Source organism: Mustelus asterias, unplaced genomic scaffold (assembly GCF_964213995.1).
Source record: "Mustelus asterias unplaced genomic scaffold, sMusAst1.hap1.1 HAP1_SCAFFOLD_96, whole genome shotgun sequence".
Lineage (NCBI taxonomy): Eukaryota > Metazoa > Chordata > Chondrichthyes > Carcharhiniformes > Triakidae > Mustelus > Mustelus asterias.
Window position 1 is genome coordinate 401,806 of NW_027590144.1, and position 12,758 is coordinate 414,563.

General features: G+C 45.4%; 1 protein-coding gene and 1 pseudogene across 1 annotated transcript in view; one reads left to right on the forward strand and one right to left on the reverse strand.

The window, feature by feature from the left end:
* Window positions 1–12,758, forward strand: part of LOC144484227 (uncharacterized) — a 145,851-nt gene that overhangs the window by 116,195 nt on the left and 16,898 nt on the right. The window lies entirely within an intron of this gene.
* Window positions 591–9,235, reverse strand: LOC144484225 (uncharacterized; annotated as a pseudogene).

Below are 12,758 nucleotides of genomic sequence, written 5' to 3' on the forward strand. Positions count from 1 at the left end.
CTGGAAATCCAATGTTTGTTGAATAATTGTCCAAGTGGTTAACAGGCTCCTGTGAACTCATCCAACTAGTATTTTAATACTGACTTTAACAAATATATTTTAAATAGGTTTATTTTAAATGAGTTAAAACCAGCCTTAAAATGGTATATATAGTATAACAACCATAGTACTTTTCAGACTGGAAACTTTAACCTGCTGTTTCACTTTCATTTAGGAGCAGATCCCAGTTTTACACCAATCTCTGATTCATGTATCCAGCATTCACCGTCATTCTAAAAGCAGAAGTTGCTGCAAAATCTCAGTAAGTCTGACAGAATCTGTAAAGACAGGAACAGTTAATGTTTCCAGTTGAATGTGACTCTTCTTCAGTGTCAAAACATTAGCTCTGTTTCTCTCTCCAGAGATGCTGTCAGACCTGCTGAGTTTTTACAGCACTTCTTGTTTTTATTTACGAGTTCAGGACTCAGACAAGACAATCCACAATACAAATCTTACAACTGGGCCAGGGTTTATTAACATCAGCAGAAACAGACACCAATGAAAATGGTTGGGACCTCGATGTGATTAACAGCAAAATTCAGTCCTTGCAGTCACTCGTGAACATGATGGTGTTTCCGCAGGTGAGGTGACTGAGTGAATCCCTTCCCACACACTGAGCAGGTGAATGGCCTGTCCCCAGTGTGAATTCGCTGGTGCTTTACCAGGTTGGATGATTGACTGAATCTCTTACCACAATCAGAGCAGGTGAATGGTCTCTCCCCAGTGTGAATTCGCTGGTGCTTTACCAGGTTGGATGATTGACTGAATCCCTTGCCACAATCAGAGGAGGTGAATGGTCTCTCCCCGGTGTGAACTCGCTGGTGCCTCCGCAGGCTGGATGAATCAATAAATCCCTTCCCACAACTGGAGCAAGTGAATGGCCTCTCTCCAGTGTGACTTGGCTGGTGTTTTAGCAGGTTGAATGACTGAGTAAATCCCTTCCCACACTCGGAGCAGATAAATGGCCTCTCCCTATTATGAATTCTCTGGTGTTTCAGCACGTCGGATGAATCAGTGAATCCCTTCCCACAATCAGAGCATCCTCCCCATTGACCAACTGTGAGAATGAACAAAATGCAGTCCTGGATGTAACTGAGAGCAGAAACAATAACAGCAGAATCCAACCGCTGGAATCACTCGTGAACTCGTTGGTGTCTCAGCAGGTGGGATGACCGAGTGAATCTCTTCCCACACTGAGAGCAGGTGAATGGCCTCTCCCCAGTGTGAACTCGCTGGTGTATCCGCAGGCTGGATAATCGAGTGAATCTCTTCTCACATTGAGAGCAGGTGAACAGCCTCTCCCCAGTGTGAACTCGCTGGTGGCTCAGCAGGCTCGATGACTGAGTGAATCCCTTCCCACACTGAGAGCAGGTGAACGGCCTCTCCCCAGTGTGAACTCGCTGGTGTCTCAGCAGGCTGGATGAATCACAGAATCCCTTCCCACACTGAGAGCAGGTGAACAGCCTCTCCCCAGTGTGAACTCGCTGGTGTGACTGCAGATGGGATGACCGAGTGAATCCCTTCCCACACTGAGAACACGTGAACGGCCTCTCTCCAGTGTGAACTCGCTGGTGTGACCGCAGGTGGGATAACTGAGTGAATCCCTCTCCACACTGAGAGCAGGTGAACGGCCTCTCCCCAGTGTGGCTGCGCCGATGAGCTTCCAGCTGTGATGGGGCTCTGTATCTCTTCCCACAGTCCCCACATTTCCATGGTTTCTCCATGGTGCAGGTGTCCTTGCCTCTCTCTTGGGTGGACAATCAGTTGAAGCCTCGTCCACACACAGAACACGGGTACAGTCTCTCCCTGCTGTGAATGATGTTATAGTTATTCAGGCTGTGTAACTGGTTAAAGCTCTTTAGTCAGTGCACTGGAAGACTCTCACTCGAGTGTGGCAGTGTGTTGGTGCTTTTCCAGTCACACTGATGTTTGAAATCTTTTCAAATCAACAGACTGGACAACCTTTTCTCCTTCTAGATTCAAAGTCCGATGATATTCAGCTCCCATGGAATATGACTCTGTCAGATCTGACGTGACGTTTGAGATTTCGGCCTGTGATTCCTCTTTCAATATCCTGTAAAACAAGTTTACAAAAGTCATCAGTGTCAGTACAGGATAGAAATTCAGAACAGACAATTCTAGTTTCTATGGAACATTCTTTCCTATTTCAGTCCCAAAAAGCTGTGAATCTCCATCCCACACACTCTCCCTCCATTCTCACTCTGCTGTATCTAATATTCACCCTCCCAATTCTCCTGAAGGTGCTGATTGAGGCTGATTGACAGATCCAGGCTCACTGCTTCCTGTCCTGGACACAGGGACCATAACAAATAGGAGCTGCAGTCGGCCATTTGGCCCATCGAGTCTTTTAAACTATTCAATGAGATAATTTGTTCATCTACCTCAGCATCATTCTCCCCACACTAAACCCATATCCCTTGATATCCTCAATATCTAGAAACCAATCAATCTCTCTCTTGAAAATAGTTGATGACTGAGGTTTCACTGTCCTCAGGGGTTGAGAATTCCAAAGCTTTACCACATCCTTGAGTGAAGAAATCCCCCCACATCTTAGCTTTTGCTCCATCTTCTTGTCTGTTCCCCATAACCCTTGACACCCTTGTCAGTCAAAGATCTGTCTAACTGGAATATATTCAATGATCCTCAGCCTCCACTGGTCCCTGTGGAAGAGAAATCCAAAAGACTAACAACCCTCTGAGGGAAGAGATTTCTGGAAATATATAACGTAGCTACAGTTCCACATTACAAGATATTCAGATCCCAAGGAATATGACTCTGTCTAGACGTGATGGTTGAGATTTTTGCCTGTGATTCCTCGTTCAAAATCCTGTGAAATGAGTTTGCAAAAGTCATCACAGTCAGTATAGGATAGAAATTCAGAGCAGACAATTCTAGTTTCTATGGAACATTGTTTCCTATTTCATTCCCAAAAAGTTGTAAATCTCCATCCATATCTATGGATTCTATTTAAAAATGAAAGTGGATGGGCACTTGAAGGAAATACTTTCAGGAGAATGGGGATATAGAGTGGGAATGGGACTGGAATGTTATACAGAGAGTCAGCATGGACTCGAGTTACCAAATGGATTCCTTCTGTGCTGTAATGACTTTATGACTGGAAATGTATAACATCGCTACAGTATTATATTACAATGCAAGAAATAATAAATATATTTTATTACAGAAACATAAATAATATATCTAATCTGGGTTCCATATAATAACACGAGACATATCTCTGTCCTATATTAATTTACTGTCCCCTTAAATGTCAGCCATCTCCTGCCCTTTAATTGTGAACATTTGGAAAGAGACCATCCTTTTAGACAGAAAGAAAATTAACGTTTCAGGGTGGGCAGAATGAATTACAGGGAATAAAAATGTATCAGATTTTGTTGGTCAATATAAGCTCAGAAGTGGAAGGGAAATGATCTCCAGTGGAAGAGGAACAATTCCTGAACATTGTAAGACTAAGCTGGTAACTCAGCAGTGAATAGAGTTGTGAAGTGGTAAAAACCTCATGAAGACATAGCTTGCAGAAATAATAGTTAAAATACACCCATTATTAGAGGTAGAGGAAGGTAGACAATGGCAAAGAGTTGATCAGGGAGGGCAGAGGTGAAACAGAGAAATGGATGGCCGTTTAAAAATTCATAAAAAACATGGTTAGCAAGTTTGCAGACGATACTAAATTAGGAGGTATCGCTGATAACAAAGAGGGTTATGAAAAATTACAGGGGGATCTTGATCAGTTAGGGAAGTGGGTCGATGATTGGCAAATGGATTTCAGTACAGATAATACAGAGTACAGAGGCACAACCTCAGGCTAAAGGGACAATCCTTTAAAACAGAGATAAGGATGCTGCACATTTAGACAGAGTAGCATAAGTTTCAGAGTCCAACATTTTATACTTCATTGTTTCTTTTACTGTGCAATTGTAATGCCACCCTCTTGGAAAACAAAGCCTGACAGGTGTGTCTGAATGCTGGCTGTGTGCCTCAGAAAGTTGTATATTTTAAAGTTCAGCGGGGACCCCCCCAGCAGATGATCGGTCACACCCCCTCTCCTCCCCTCCCCAGGGGATGAGACGTCACACCCCCTCTCCCCGCCCCCCCCCCCCCCCAGGGGATGAGACATCACACCCCCTCTCCTCCCCTCCCCCCAGGGGATGAGACGTCACACCCCCTCTCCTCCCCTCCCCCCAGGGGATGAGACATCACACTCCCTCTCCTCCCCTCCCCCCAGGGGATGAGACGTCACACCCCCTCTCCTCCCCTCCCCCCAGGGGATGAGACGTCACACTCCCACTCCTCCTCCCACCCCCCTCCCGCCCCGACCAGAGGATGACCTGGGTCAGAGAGCCGTTGCAGTCTCTGACCCCTGCTCTTTGGAGGCTGCTGCGGCGAATGCAGACTTTTATTTTGCAGGTAGGTAAAAGCGTGGACGCGGGTCGGGCCAGAAGAAGGTAAAGTGGGATTTGACGGTAGAGTTGGGCGCGCGGTTCATTAAGTCGATTTAAATGCATGCAAATGCATTTAAATCGGCGGGCTGCCCGATTCAGGCGTGGGCCCTGGTGTTGGTAAAGCCGCGATCTGCTCGGAATCGGGCGCAGATCGTGGTATAGGCCCGATGCCCAACTTTACCGCGATTTCGCACTTGAAAACAGGCACGAAGGTTTGGTAAAATCCGGCCCATAGTCTTTTTCCCAGGGTTGGGGAATTGAAAACTGGAGGGCATAGGTTTAAGGTGAGAGGGAAAAGATTAAAAGGGACCTGAGGGGCAACTTCTTCATGCAGAGGGTGGTGTGTACATGGAATGAGCTGCCAGAGAAAGTGGTTGAGGCAGGTTCAATAGCAACATTTAAAAAGCATTTGGATAAGTCCATGGATTGGAAAAGATTAGAGGGATATGAGCCAAACATGGGCAATTGGGACTAGCTGGGAGGGCACCATGGTTGGCATGGATCAGTTGGGCCCAAGGGCCTGTTTCCGTGCTGTAGTGCTCTATGACTCTATGTGCTGGCTGCGTCAGCATCTATCGCCCAGAACTCATTGCCCTTGAACTGAGTGGCTTGCATTGCTGGGGGATGTGGTAATTTCCTTCTTTAAAGGACATTATTAAATCAGATGGATTTTCATGACAATTGTCATCAATGGACTTCTAATTCTAGATTTTTACTGAATACAAATTTCAACATCTGCAGTTGTGGGATTCGATCCCAGGGTTCTCAGTGCATTGCCCTGGATCCCTGTATTACTAATCCAATGACATTATCACTGCACCATTGCCTCCCCATCCATGGCAAAGGAGTCAGCCTGAGATCCATGGAATCAGAGAATGCACTAAATTTAAATTAATGCCCAGTAACACTCACCCCAAAGTAATTTCATTGTTTTCAAATTTTAAATCTACTGCTGGAGTCTGCAGCTGCAAAGATCTGAGAGATTGATGTCCAGGAAAAATGTTGCAGTCTTCAAATCTTCTCCCTGTAAAGAAGAAGGCCTATAGTGTGTTAGCTTTTATTTACAGGGGGTTGGAGTTTAAGAGCCGTGGGGTTATGCTGCAACTGTACAGGACCTTGGTGAGACCACATTTGGAATATTGTGTGCAGTTCTGGTCACCTCACTATAAGAAGGATGTGGAAGCGCTGGAAAGAGTGCATAGGAGATTTACCAGGATGCTGCCTGGTTTGGAGGGTAGGTCTTATGAGGAAAGGTTGAGGGAGCTAGGGCTGTTCTCTCTGGAGTGGAGGAGGCTGAGCGGAGACTTAATAGAGGTTTATAAAATGATGAAGGGGATAGATAGAGTGAACGTTCAAAGACTATTTCCTCGGGTGGATGGAGCTATTACAAGGGGGCATAACTATAGGGTTCGTAGTGGGAGATATAGAAAGGATATCAGAGGTAGGTTCTTTACGCAGCGAGTGGTTGGGGTGTGAAATGGACTGCCTGCAGTGATAGTGGAGTCAGACACTTTAGGAACATTTAAGCGGTTATTGGAAAGGCACATGGAGCACACCAGGATGATAGGGAGTGGGATAGCTTGATCTTGGTTTCAGACAAAGCTCGGCACAACATCGTGGGCCGAAGGGCCTGTTCTGTGCTGTACTGTTCTATGTTCTAAATGACAAAAGTTATAGGTGTAATTCAAGGTTAGAAATTCAGGACAGAATTTATTTTGGTCTGAGTTTGCTGTGTGTAAATCTTTCCCTTCTAACCCCCTGTAAAAGGAGTTTCCAAAATCCATCAGCATCTGTCCAGGACAGAAATTCAAAACATTCTCTCCTCTTATCTGGCACAGAATTACTTTAGCTGGGACAAAACTGCAGTGGAGGCATTTCGAGGAAGATCCAGTTGGTTGATTCCTGAAATGAGGAGTTTTGTCTTTGAGGATGAGCAGCTTGGGCCTGTACTCTTTGGAGTTTAGAAGAAACATAGAAACCCTACAGTGCAGAAGCAGGCCATTCGGCCCATCGAGTCTGCACCGACCACAATCCCACCCAGCCCCTACCCCCACATATTTACCCGCTAATCCCTCTAACCTACGCATCTCAGAATTCTAAGGGGCAATTTTTAACCTGGCCAATCAACCTAACCCGCACATCTTTGGACTGAGAAGTTATTGCTACATCTGGGAATTTAAGGGCGGCACGGTGGTTAGCACTGCTGCCTCACAGTACCAGGGTCCCAGGTTCAATTCCAGCCTTGGGTCACTGTCTGTGTGGAGTTTGCACATTTTCTCTCCATGTCTGTGTGGGTTTCGTCCAGGTGCTCCCGTTTCCTCCCACAGTCCAAAGATGTGTGGGTCAGGTGGATTGGCCATGATAAATTGACCCTAGTGTCAAATGCGTGGGGATGGGGCCTGGGTGGGATTGTGGTCAGTATGCTCAATGGGCCAAATGGACTCCTTCTGCACTGCAGGGATTCTATGATTCATATGATATAAGGTGCTTGACAAGGTAGATGCTGAGAGGATGTTTCCTCAGGTGTGGAAATCAAGTAAAAATAAAGGATCTCAAATTTAAGATTAAGATGAAGAGAGATCTTTTCTCTCAGCGGGTTGTTGATCTTTGGAACTCTGACTTCACCAGAGAGGATTGGAGGCAGGTCATTGAATATATTCAAAGCTGAGGTTCTGATCCACAAGAAAGTCAAGGGTATGGACGGGGTGGGGGAGCAAAGTAGACATGATCTTATTGAATGATGCAGCAATCTCGATGGGCCGAATGACGGGCTCCTGTTCCGAATTCTTATTCTGATGTTGTTGGATAGCTGCGCATGCGCCCTGCTACCTATTGTCCCCCTGAAGATCGAGGTTCTGAACCAGCCCCTGAAACCACGCCCATTGTGACCCGTCACCGACAGCAGCGCATGCGCTCTCCTTCCTCGCTGAAACAAGATGGCGGCAGATAACCGGGACCTGTTCCCGGGATAAACGCTTGGGAGCTGGAAGCCCGGGACCTGCAGGGTCTTATTAGGGCCGTGCGGCCTACAGCGGATGTTTGTGAAACCATAGCTCCCTCCCTCCCCCGACTCCCGGCTCCATTTCTCCCGCAGCCCCACAGACTCACCTAGGGATAAAAGCGTCTCCCGCACTCGCACGGATGCGGTCAAAGTGACACTGCGCACGCGCGTGACATAGGACTGCACCTGCGCAATAGGCTCCTGTGGAATGAATAGGACACTTTCACACCCGCAAAGGCACCTGGGAACTAATGCCGTCATTGTCAAAGACAATAATAGGAAATTATCTTGTTCAATGAAGATCAATTAATTTTTAAAAATGCATTCCTCGGAATTTGTGCGCTGCCATTCTCTACTTCTAAAATTGATTTAAACCAGTGCTCTCCTGTGGGAATACCCCGAGTTTTTAAAACTTTTCCCACTGGTTTCCCTCTCTCTCTCTTCTCTCCTGAAGGTGCTCATACTGGTTGGGTAAATCCCACAGAGATTGGTTTCTTTCACTTTCTTTCTCCTGATGCTAAATATTCTGTTTTATGGAATGATACATCACAGATGGAAACCATTTGGCTCATCCTGCCCAGTCGGGCTGTCTTTAAGATCTATCCAATTAATCCCACAGCCCTGCTGGCAGAGTGAGAACAATGTATATATACTGCAGCAATGCAGGAGGTGAATGGAAAATGTTTTCTAGTTGCATACCTCTCAGACACACTCACCCCTAGAAAGATAAATTGGCCTGTGTACTGGGCAGATATTAAGGTTCCACTTAAAATTAAAACAGAAGGTGCTGGAAAAATGCAGCAGTCACCGGGGCCGAGTTTATGGTCAAAATGATGATGCTGAGCTGCCGTTAGAAAATAACCAGCAATCCAACAAGCCACTCAAAATATTGAATCAAACAAAATTGATCAAAGATTGAGCCAAAGTATTCTGTTTTCCAACATGGTGCTATGATTTTTTATGATTGTGAGAACATTAAAACAATTACCTGGTGTAGTCCGGGTTTATTTTATACTCACTCCCACCCATTGCTGTCAACCAGAGGGTTGGTTGTAGGGATTCGCATTCTAATCAGGATTGTGTAACTTGATTTTGTGTCTGTGCCCTGTTTGAGAGCACATTTCCACTCCATCTGACGAAGGAGCAGCACTCCGAAAGCTAATGGTATTTGGTATCAAATAAACCTGTTGGACTTTAACCTGGTGTTGTTAAAACTCTTACTGTGTTCACCCCAGTCCAACGCCGGCATCTCCACATTATGAATATCTTTGCCAGTGCAGTGCCGGGTACTGGGCTGTACATCCCAGTGAGTGGCGGATAGAATAAAACAACATGTTCTTTGATTTGTCAGAATAGGTAGTGATTTGTTTCAGCAGCCCACACTCACAAAACCAAAAATACAATGTTTACTGTGATTACAGATTGGGCAGCACTTGCTGAACAATCCTGAGTGTGCCAATAGCTACATTCAGAATCAATTGAAGATAATCAGTCGAGTTCATAATATGGCTCAGTTGTAGTTGCGAGAAGCAACTTACATTTATACACAGCGATCCTTTCCTGCAAACAAAAGGAGAATTTTCAAGCCTTGTACCTGTTTTGAATTTCCCAGAAGCTTGAAAAACCTACAGTAATGCTTCAAGTCAATGAGAGTCCACCAATTGTGATCATTTGACATTTGGCATTCTTCTGTTTGTCCTGATGAGTGCATGATGAAGAGATTCAGCAACAGGTCTCTCTTTTCTGCAATATTCAAGTTCAGTACTAACAAGTATCTGTGCATTGTGTTATGTCCCTTGATAATTAAATGTGATCGTGGAAGTGTCACTGTGAATAATGAGCAAGTCAGTAAGAATTGTCAGTATTTCTAATTGAAAATATTAAGCAGTGGAACCTTTCAGACATTGAATTGTACAGTTTGCACCAAACAGCAATTTAAGATTGCAGGAAAAGTTCATAAACTTATTAGAACATAGAACATAGAACATTACAGCGCAGAACAGGCCCTTCGGCCCACGATGTTGCACCGACCAGTTAAAAAAAAAAACTGTGACCCTCCAACCTAAACCAATTTCTTTTCGTCCATGAACCTATCTACGGATCTCTTAAACGCCCCCAAACTAGGCGCATTTACTACTGATGCTGGCAGGGCATTCCAATCCCTCACCACCCTCTGGGTAAAGAACCTACCCCTGACATCGGTTCTATAACTACCCCCCCTCAATTTAAAGCCATGCCCCCTCGTGCTGGATTTCTCCATCAGAGGAAAAAGGCTATCACTATCCACCCTATCTAAACCTCTAATCATCTTATATGTTTCAATAAGATCCCCTCTTAGCCGCCGCCTTTCCAGCGAAAACAATCCCAAATCCCTCAGCCTCTCCTCATAGGATCTCCCCTCCATACCAGGCAACATCCTGGTAAACCTCCTCTGCACCCTCTCCAAAGCCTCCACATCCTTCCTGTAATGTGGGGACCAGAACTGCACACAGTACTCCAAGTGCGGCCGCACCAGAGTTGTGTACAGTTGCAACATAACGCTACGACTCCTAAATTCAATCCCCCTACCAATAAACGCCAAGACACCATATGCCTTCTTAACAACCTTATCTACTTGATTCCCAACTTTCAGGGATCTATGCACAATTATTATAAACAAGCCTGTTGAGAGTTCCTGTATTTTAAAAAAAATCACAGATGTTGCTTTTAAAAAGGGACACAGCAGTCCTGAAAATCAGTGACATTTCAGAATATTAAACTTCAGCCAGTTGTAGCGATTGTTAATGTCAGCAGAAACAAACCAAATATTGTCAGACTATCAATCCTGGATGTGATTAACAGCTGCAGTAACTGCAAAATCCAACTCCTGCAGGCAATTGTGAACTTGCAGATGTGACAGCAAGTGGGATGACCGAGTGTATCCCTTCCCACACACAGAGCAGGTGAATGGCCTCTCCCCAGAGTGGGTGAGCTCATGTAAATGCAGGCTGCCAGATTGAGTGAATCCCTTCCCACACATGGAGGAAGTGAATGGTCTCTCCCCAGTGTGAGTGCGTTGATGTGCAGTGAGGATTGATAACTGCCTGAAACTCTTTCCACAGTATGTGCAAATAAATGACTTCTCCTCGGTGTGAATTCGCTGATGTGACAGGAGGCCGGATGAATTGGTGAATTCCCTCCCACATGTGGAACAGGTGAACGATCTCTCCCCAGTGTGAACTCGCTGATGTGCACTGAGGTTGGATGAACACGAGAACCCCTTTCCACAGGTGGAGCAGCTGAACGGCCTCTCCTCAGTGTGAGTTCGCTGGTGTAACAGCAGGTGGGATGAGGTAGTGAATCCTTTCCCACACACAGAACAGATGAATGGCCTCTCTCCAGTGTGACTGTGTCTATGGTTTTCCAGCAAGTATGGATAATTGAATCCTTTATCACAATCATCACATTTCCATGGTTTCTCCATTTTCCCAGCCCCAATGTGACCGTGTCGATGGGTTTCCAACCGGGATGGAGAATTGAATCCTTTACCACAATCCTCACATTTCCACGGTTTGTCCATGGTGCTGGTATCCTTCTGTCTCTCCAGGTTGGATGATTAGTTGAAGCCTCATCCACATACAGACCACGTGTATGGTTTCTCCCCACTGTGAATGGTGTGATGTTTTTCAGGCAGTGTAACTGGTTAAAGCTCTATCCACAGTCAGTTCACTGGAGCACTCTCACTTGGCTGTGTGTGTGTGTCTCAGTTCTTTTTCTGTCACATTGAATTTTGAAATTTTCTTCCACTGACAAAACAGAGAATGATTTCTCCCTCCACTGTCAAAAGCAATCATATTTAGGTCTTGATGAATCGAATGGCTCTGTCAGACTTTGATCTGAAGTTTAGTTTGAGTTTCCTGTCTGTGAATCCTCCTCTTGTAGTTCCCTGCAAAAAGAGTTTTTAAAAACTACTTCAGAGCTGACAATTTCAGTTTCCACAAAACATTTCTCTATCTCATTTATCTTGAGCTGTAATCCCCATCCCACACACTCTCTCTTGTCCCTGAGCTGAAATCAAACTCATTGCCCCATCTCCACTCTGAGCCCAGCTCCCTCTCCCTCCAGCTGGATTCAGTCCTCCAGACCATGTACAGATTGAGAGTACAATCAAGGAGTCAATTATTTTCCTTCCAAGTCAGGGGACGTGCAGCCCCACTGACTCTGTTGTTACCACAATGGGCACACGTGCTCTGCTCACCAATGAAACACCACGGTGACCATTAACATGGGCCTGTTCCGAGGAAAGGCTCCATTTTATTTGTGCCACAACAGCAGGGGAATGACCTCCTGCACAGGCACAAAGGTATCATCAGTCACAGAAAATAATTGCAGCTGGTGTCTCAAACCTCATTTTACCATTTCCTCCCCGGCATTCTCAATTCAATTTTGAAATGCAAACTGAATTCTGGCATTATGGGGTAAATTAAAACACATTTTAATGGTCATTTTCAGAATGACTATTCCCAAGAATTAATTCCCAAGTCAGTAAATTAAAATTCTCATCAGCAATGACGGCAGCACAGTGGTTAGCACTGCTGCCTCACAGCTCCAGGGACCTGGGTTCAATTCCCAACTTGGGTCACTGTCCGTGTGGAGTCTGCCCGTTCTCCCCATGTCTGCGTGGGTTTTCTCCAGATGCTCCGGTTTCCTCCCATCGTCCAAAGATATGCCAGTTAGGTGCATTGGCTATGCTAAATTGCCCCTTAGTGTCCTGGGATGAGTAGGTTCGAGGGATTAGCAGGTTACATATGTGGGGTTATGGGAAGACGGCTTAGGTGGGATTGTTGTTGGTGCAGACTCGATGGGCCGAATAATCTCCTTCAGCACTGTAGGGATTCTATGAGATACTTTGGGAGAATTGCTATTTCAATGGGCATTTTCACAAATGCTATAAAATGATTTTTCAAAACAAATTAATACTTTAATGATTAATAAATAAAAAGTATTTCATAAAACAACCACCCAGTGTGGGGTTCAGGATTCTAACTCAGGGTTTCTGAGCTCCAGGAACCACTAACTGAACCAGCCGGGAATTGTCTCCACAAAACTTTCCCAACTCCCTCCCGGGAAAAAGCTGCAAACCCGGGAGCTGCAGCTTTTTACTGGGGGTGTTGGGGCCTCCAGCGGGTGTTTGTGAATCCTCCCCGCCCACCTCCCAGGGTTTCCTTCCTTCCCAGAGATCAGAGTCCTCATTG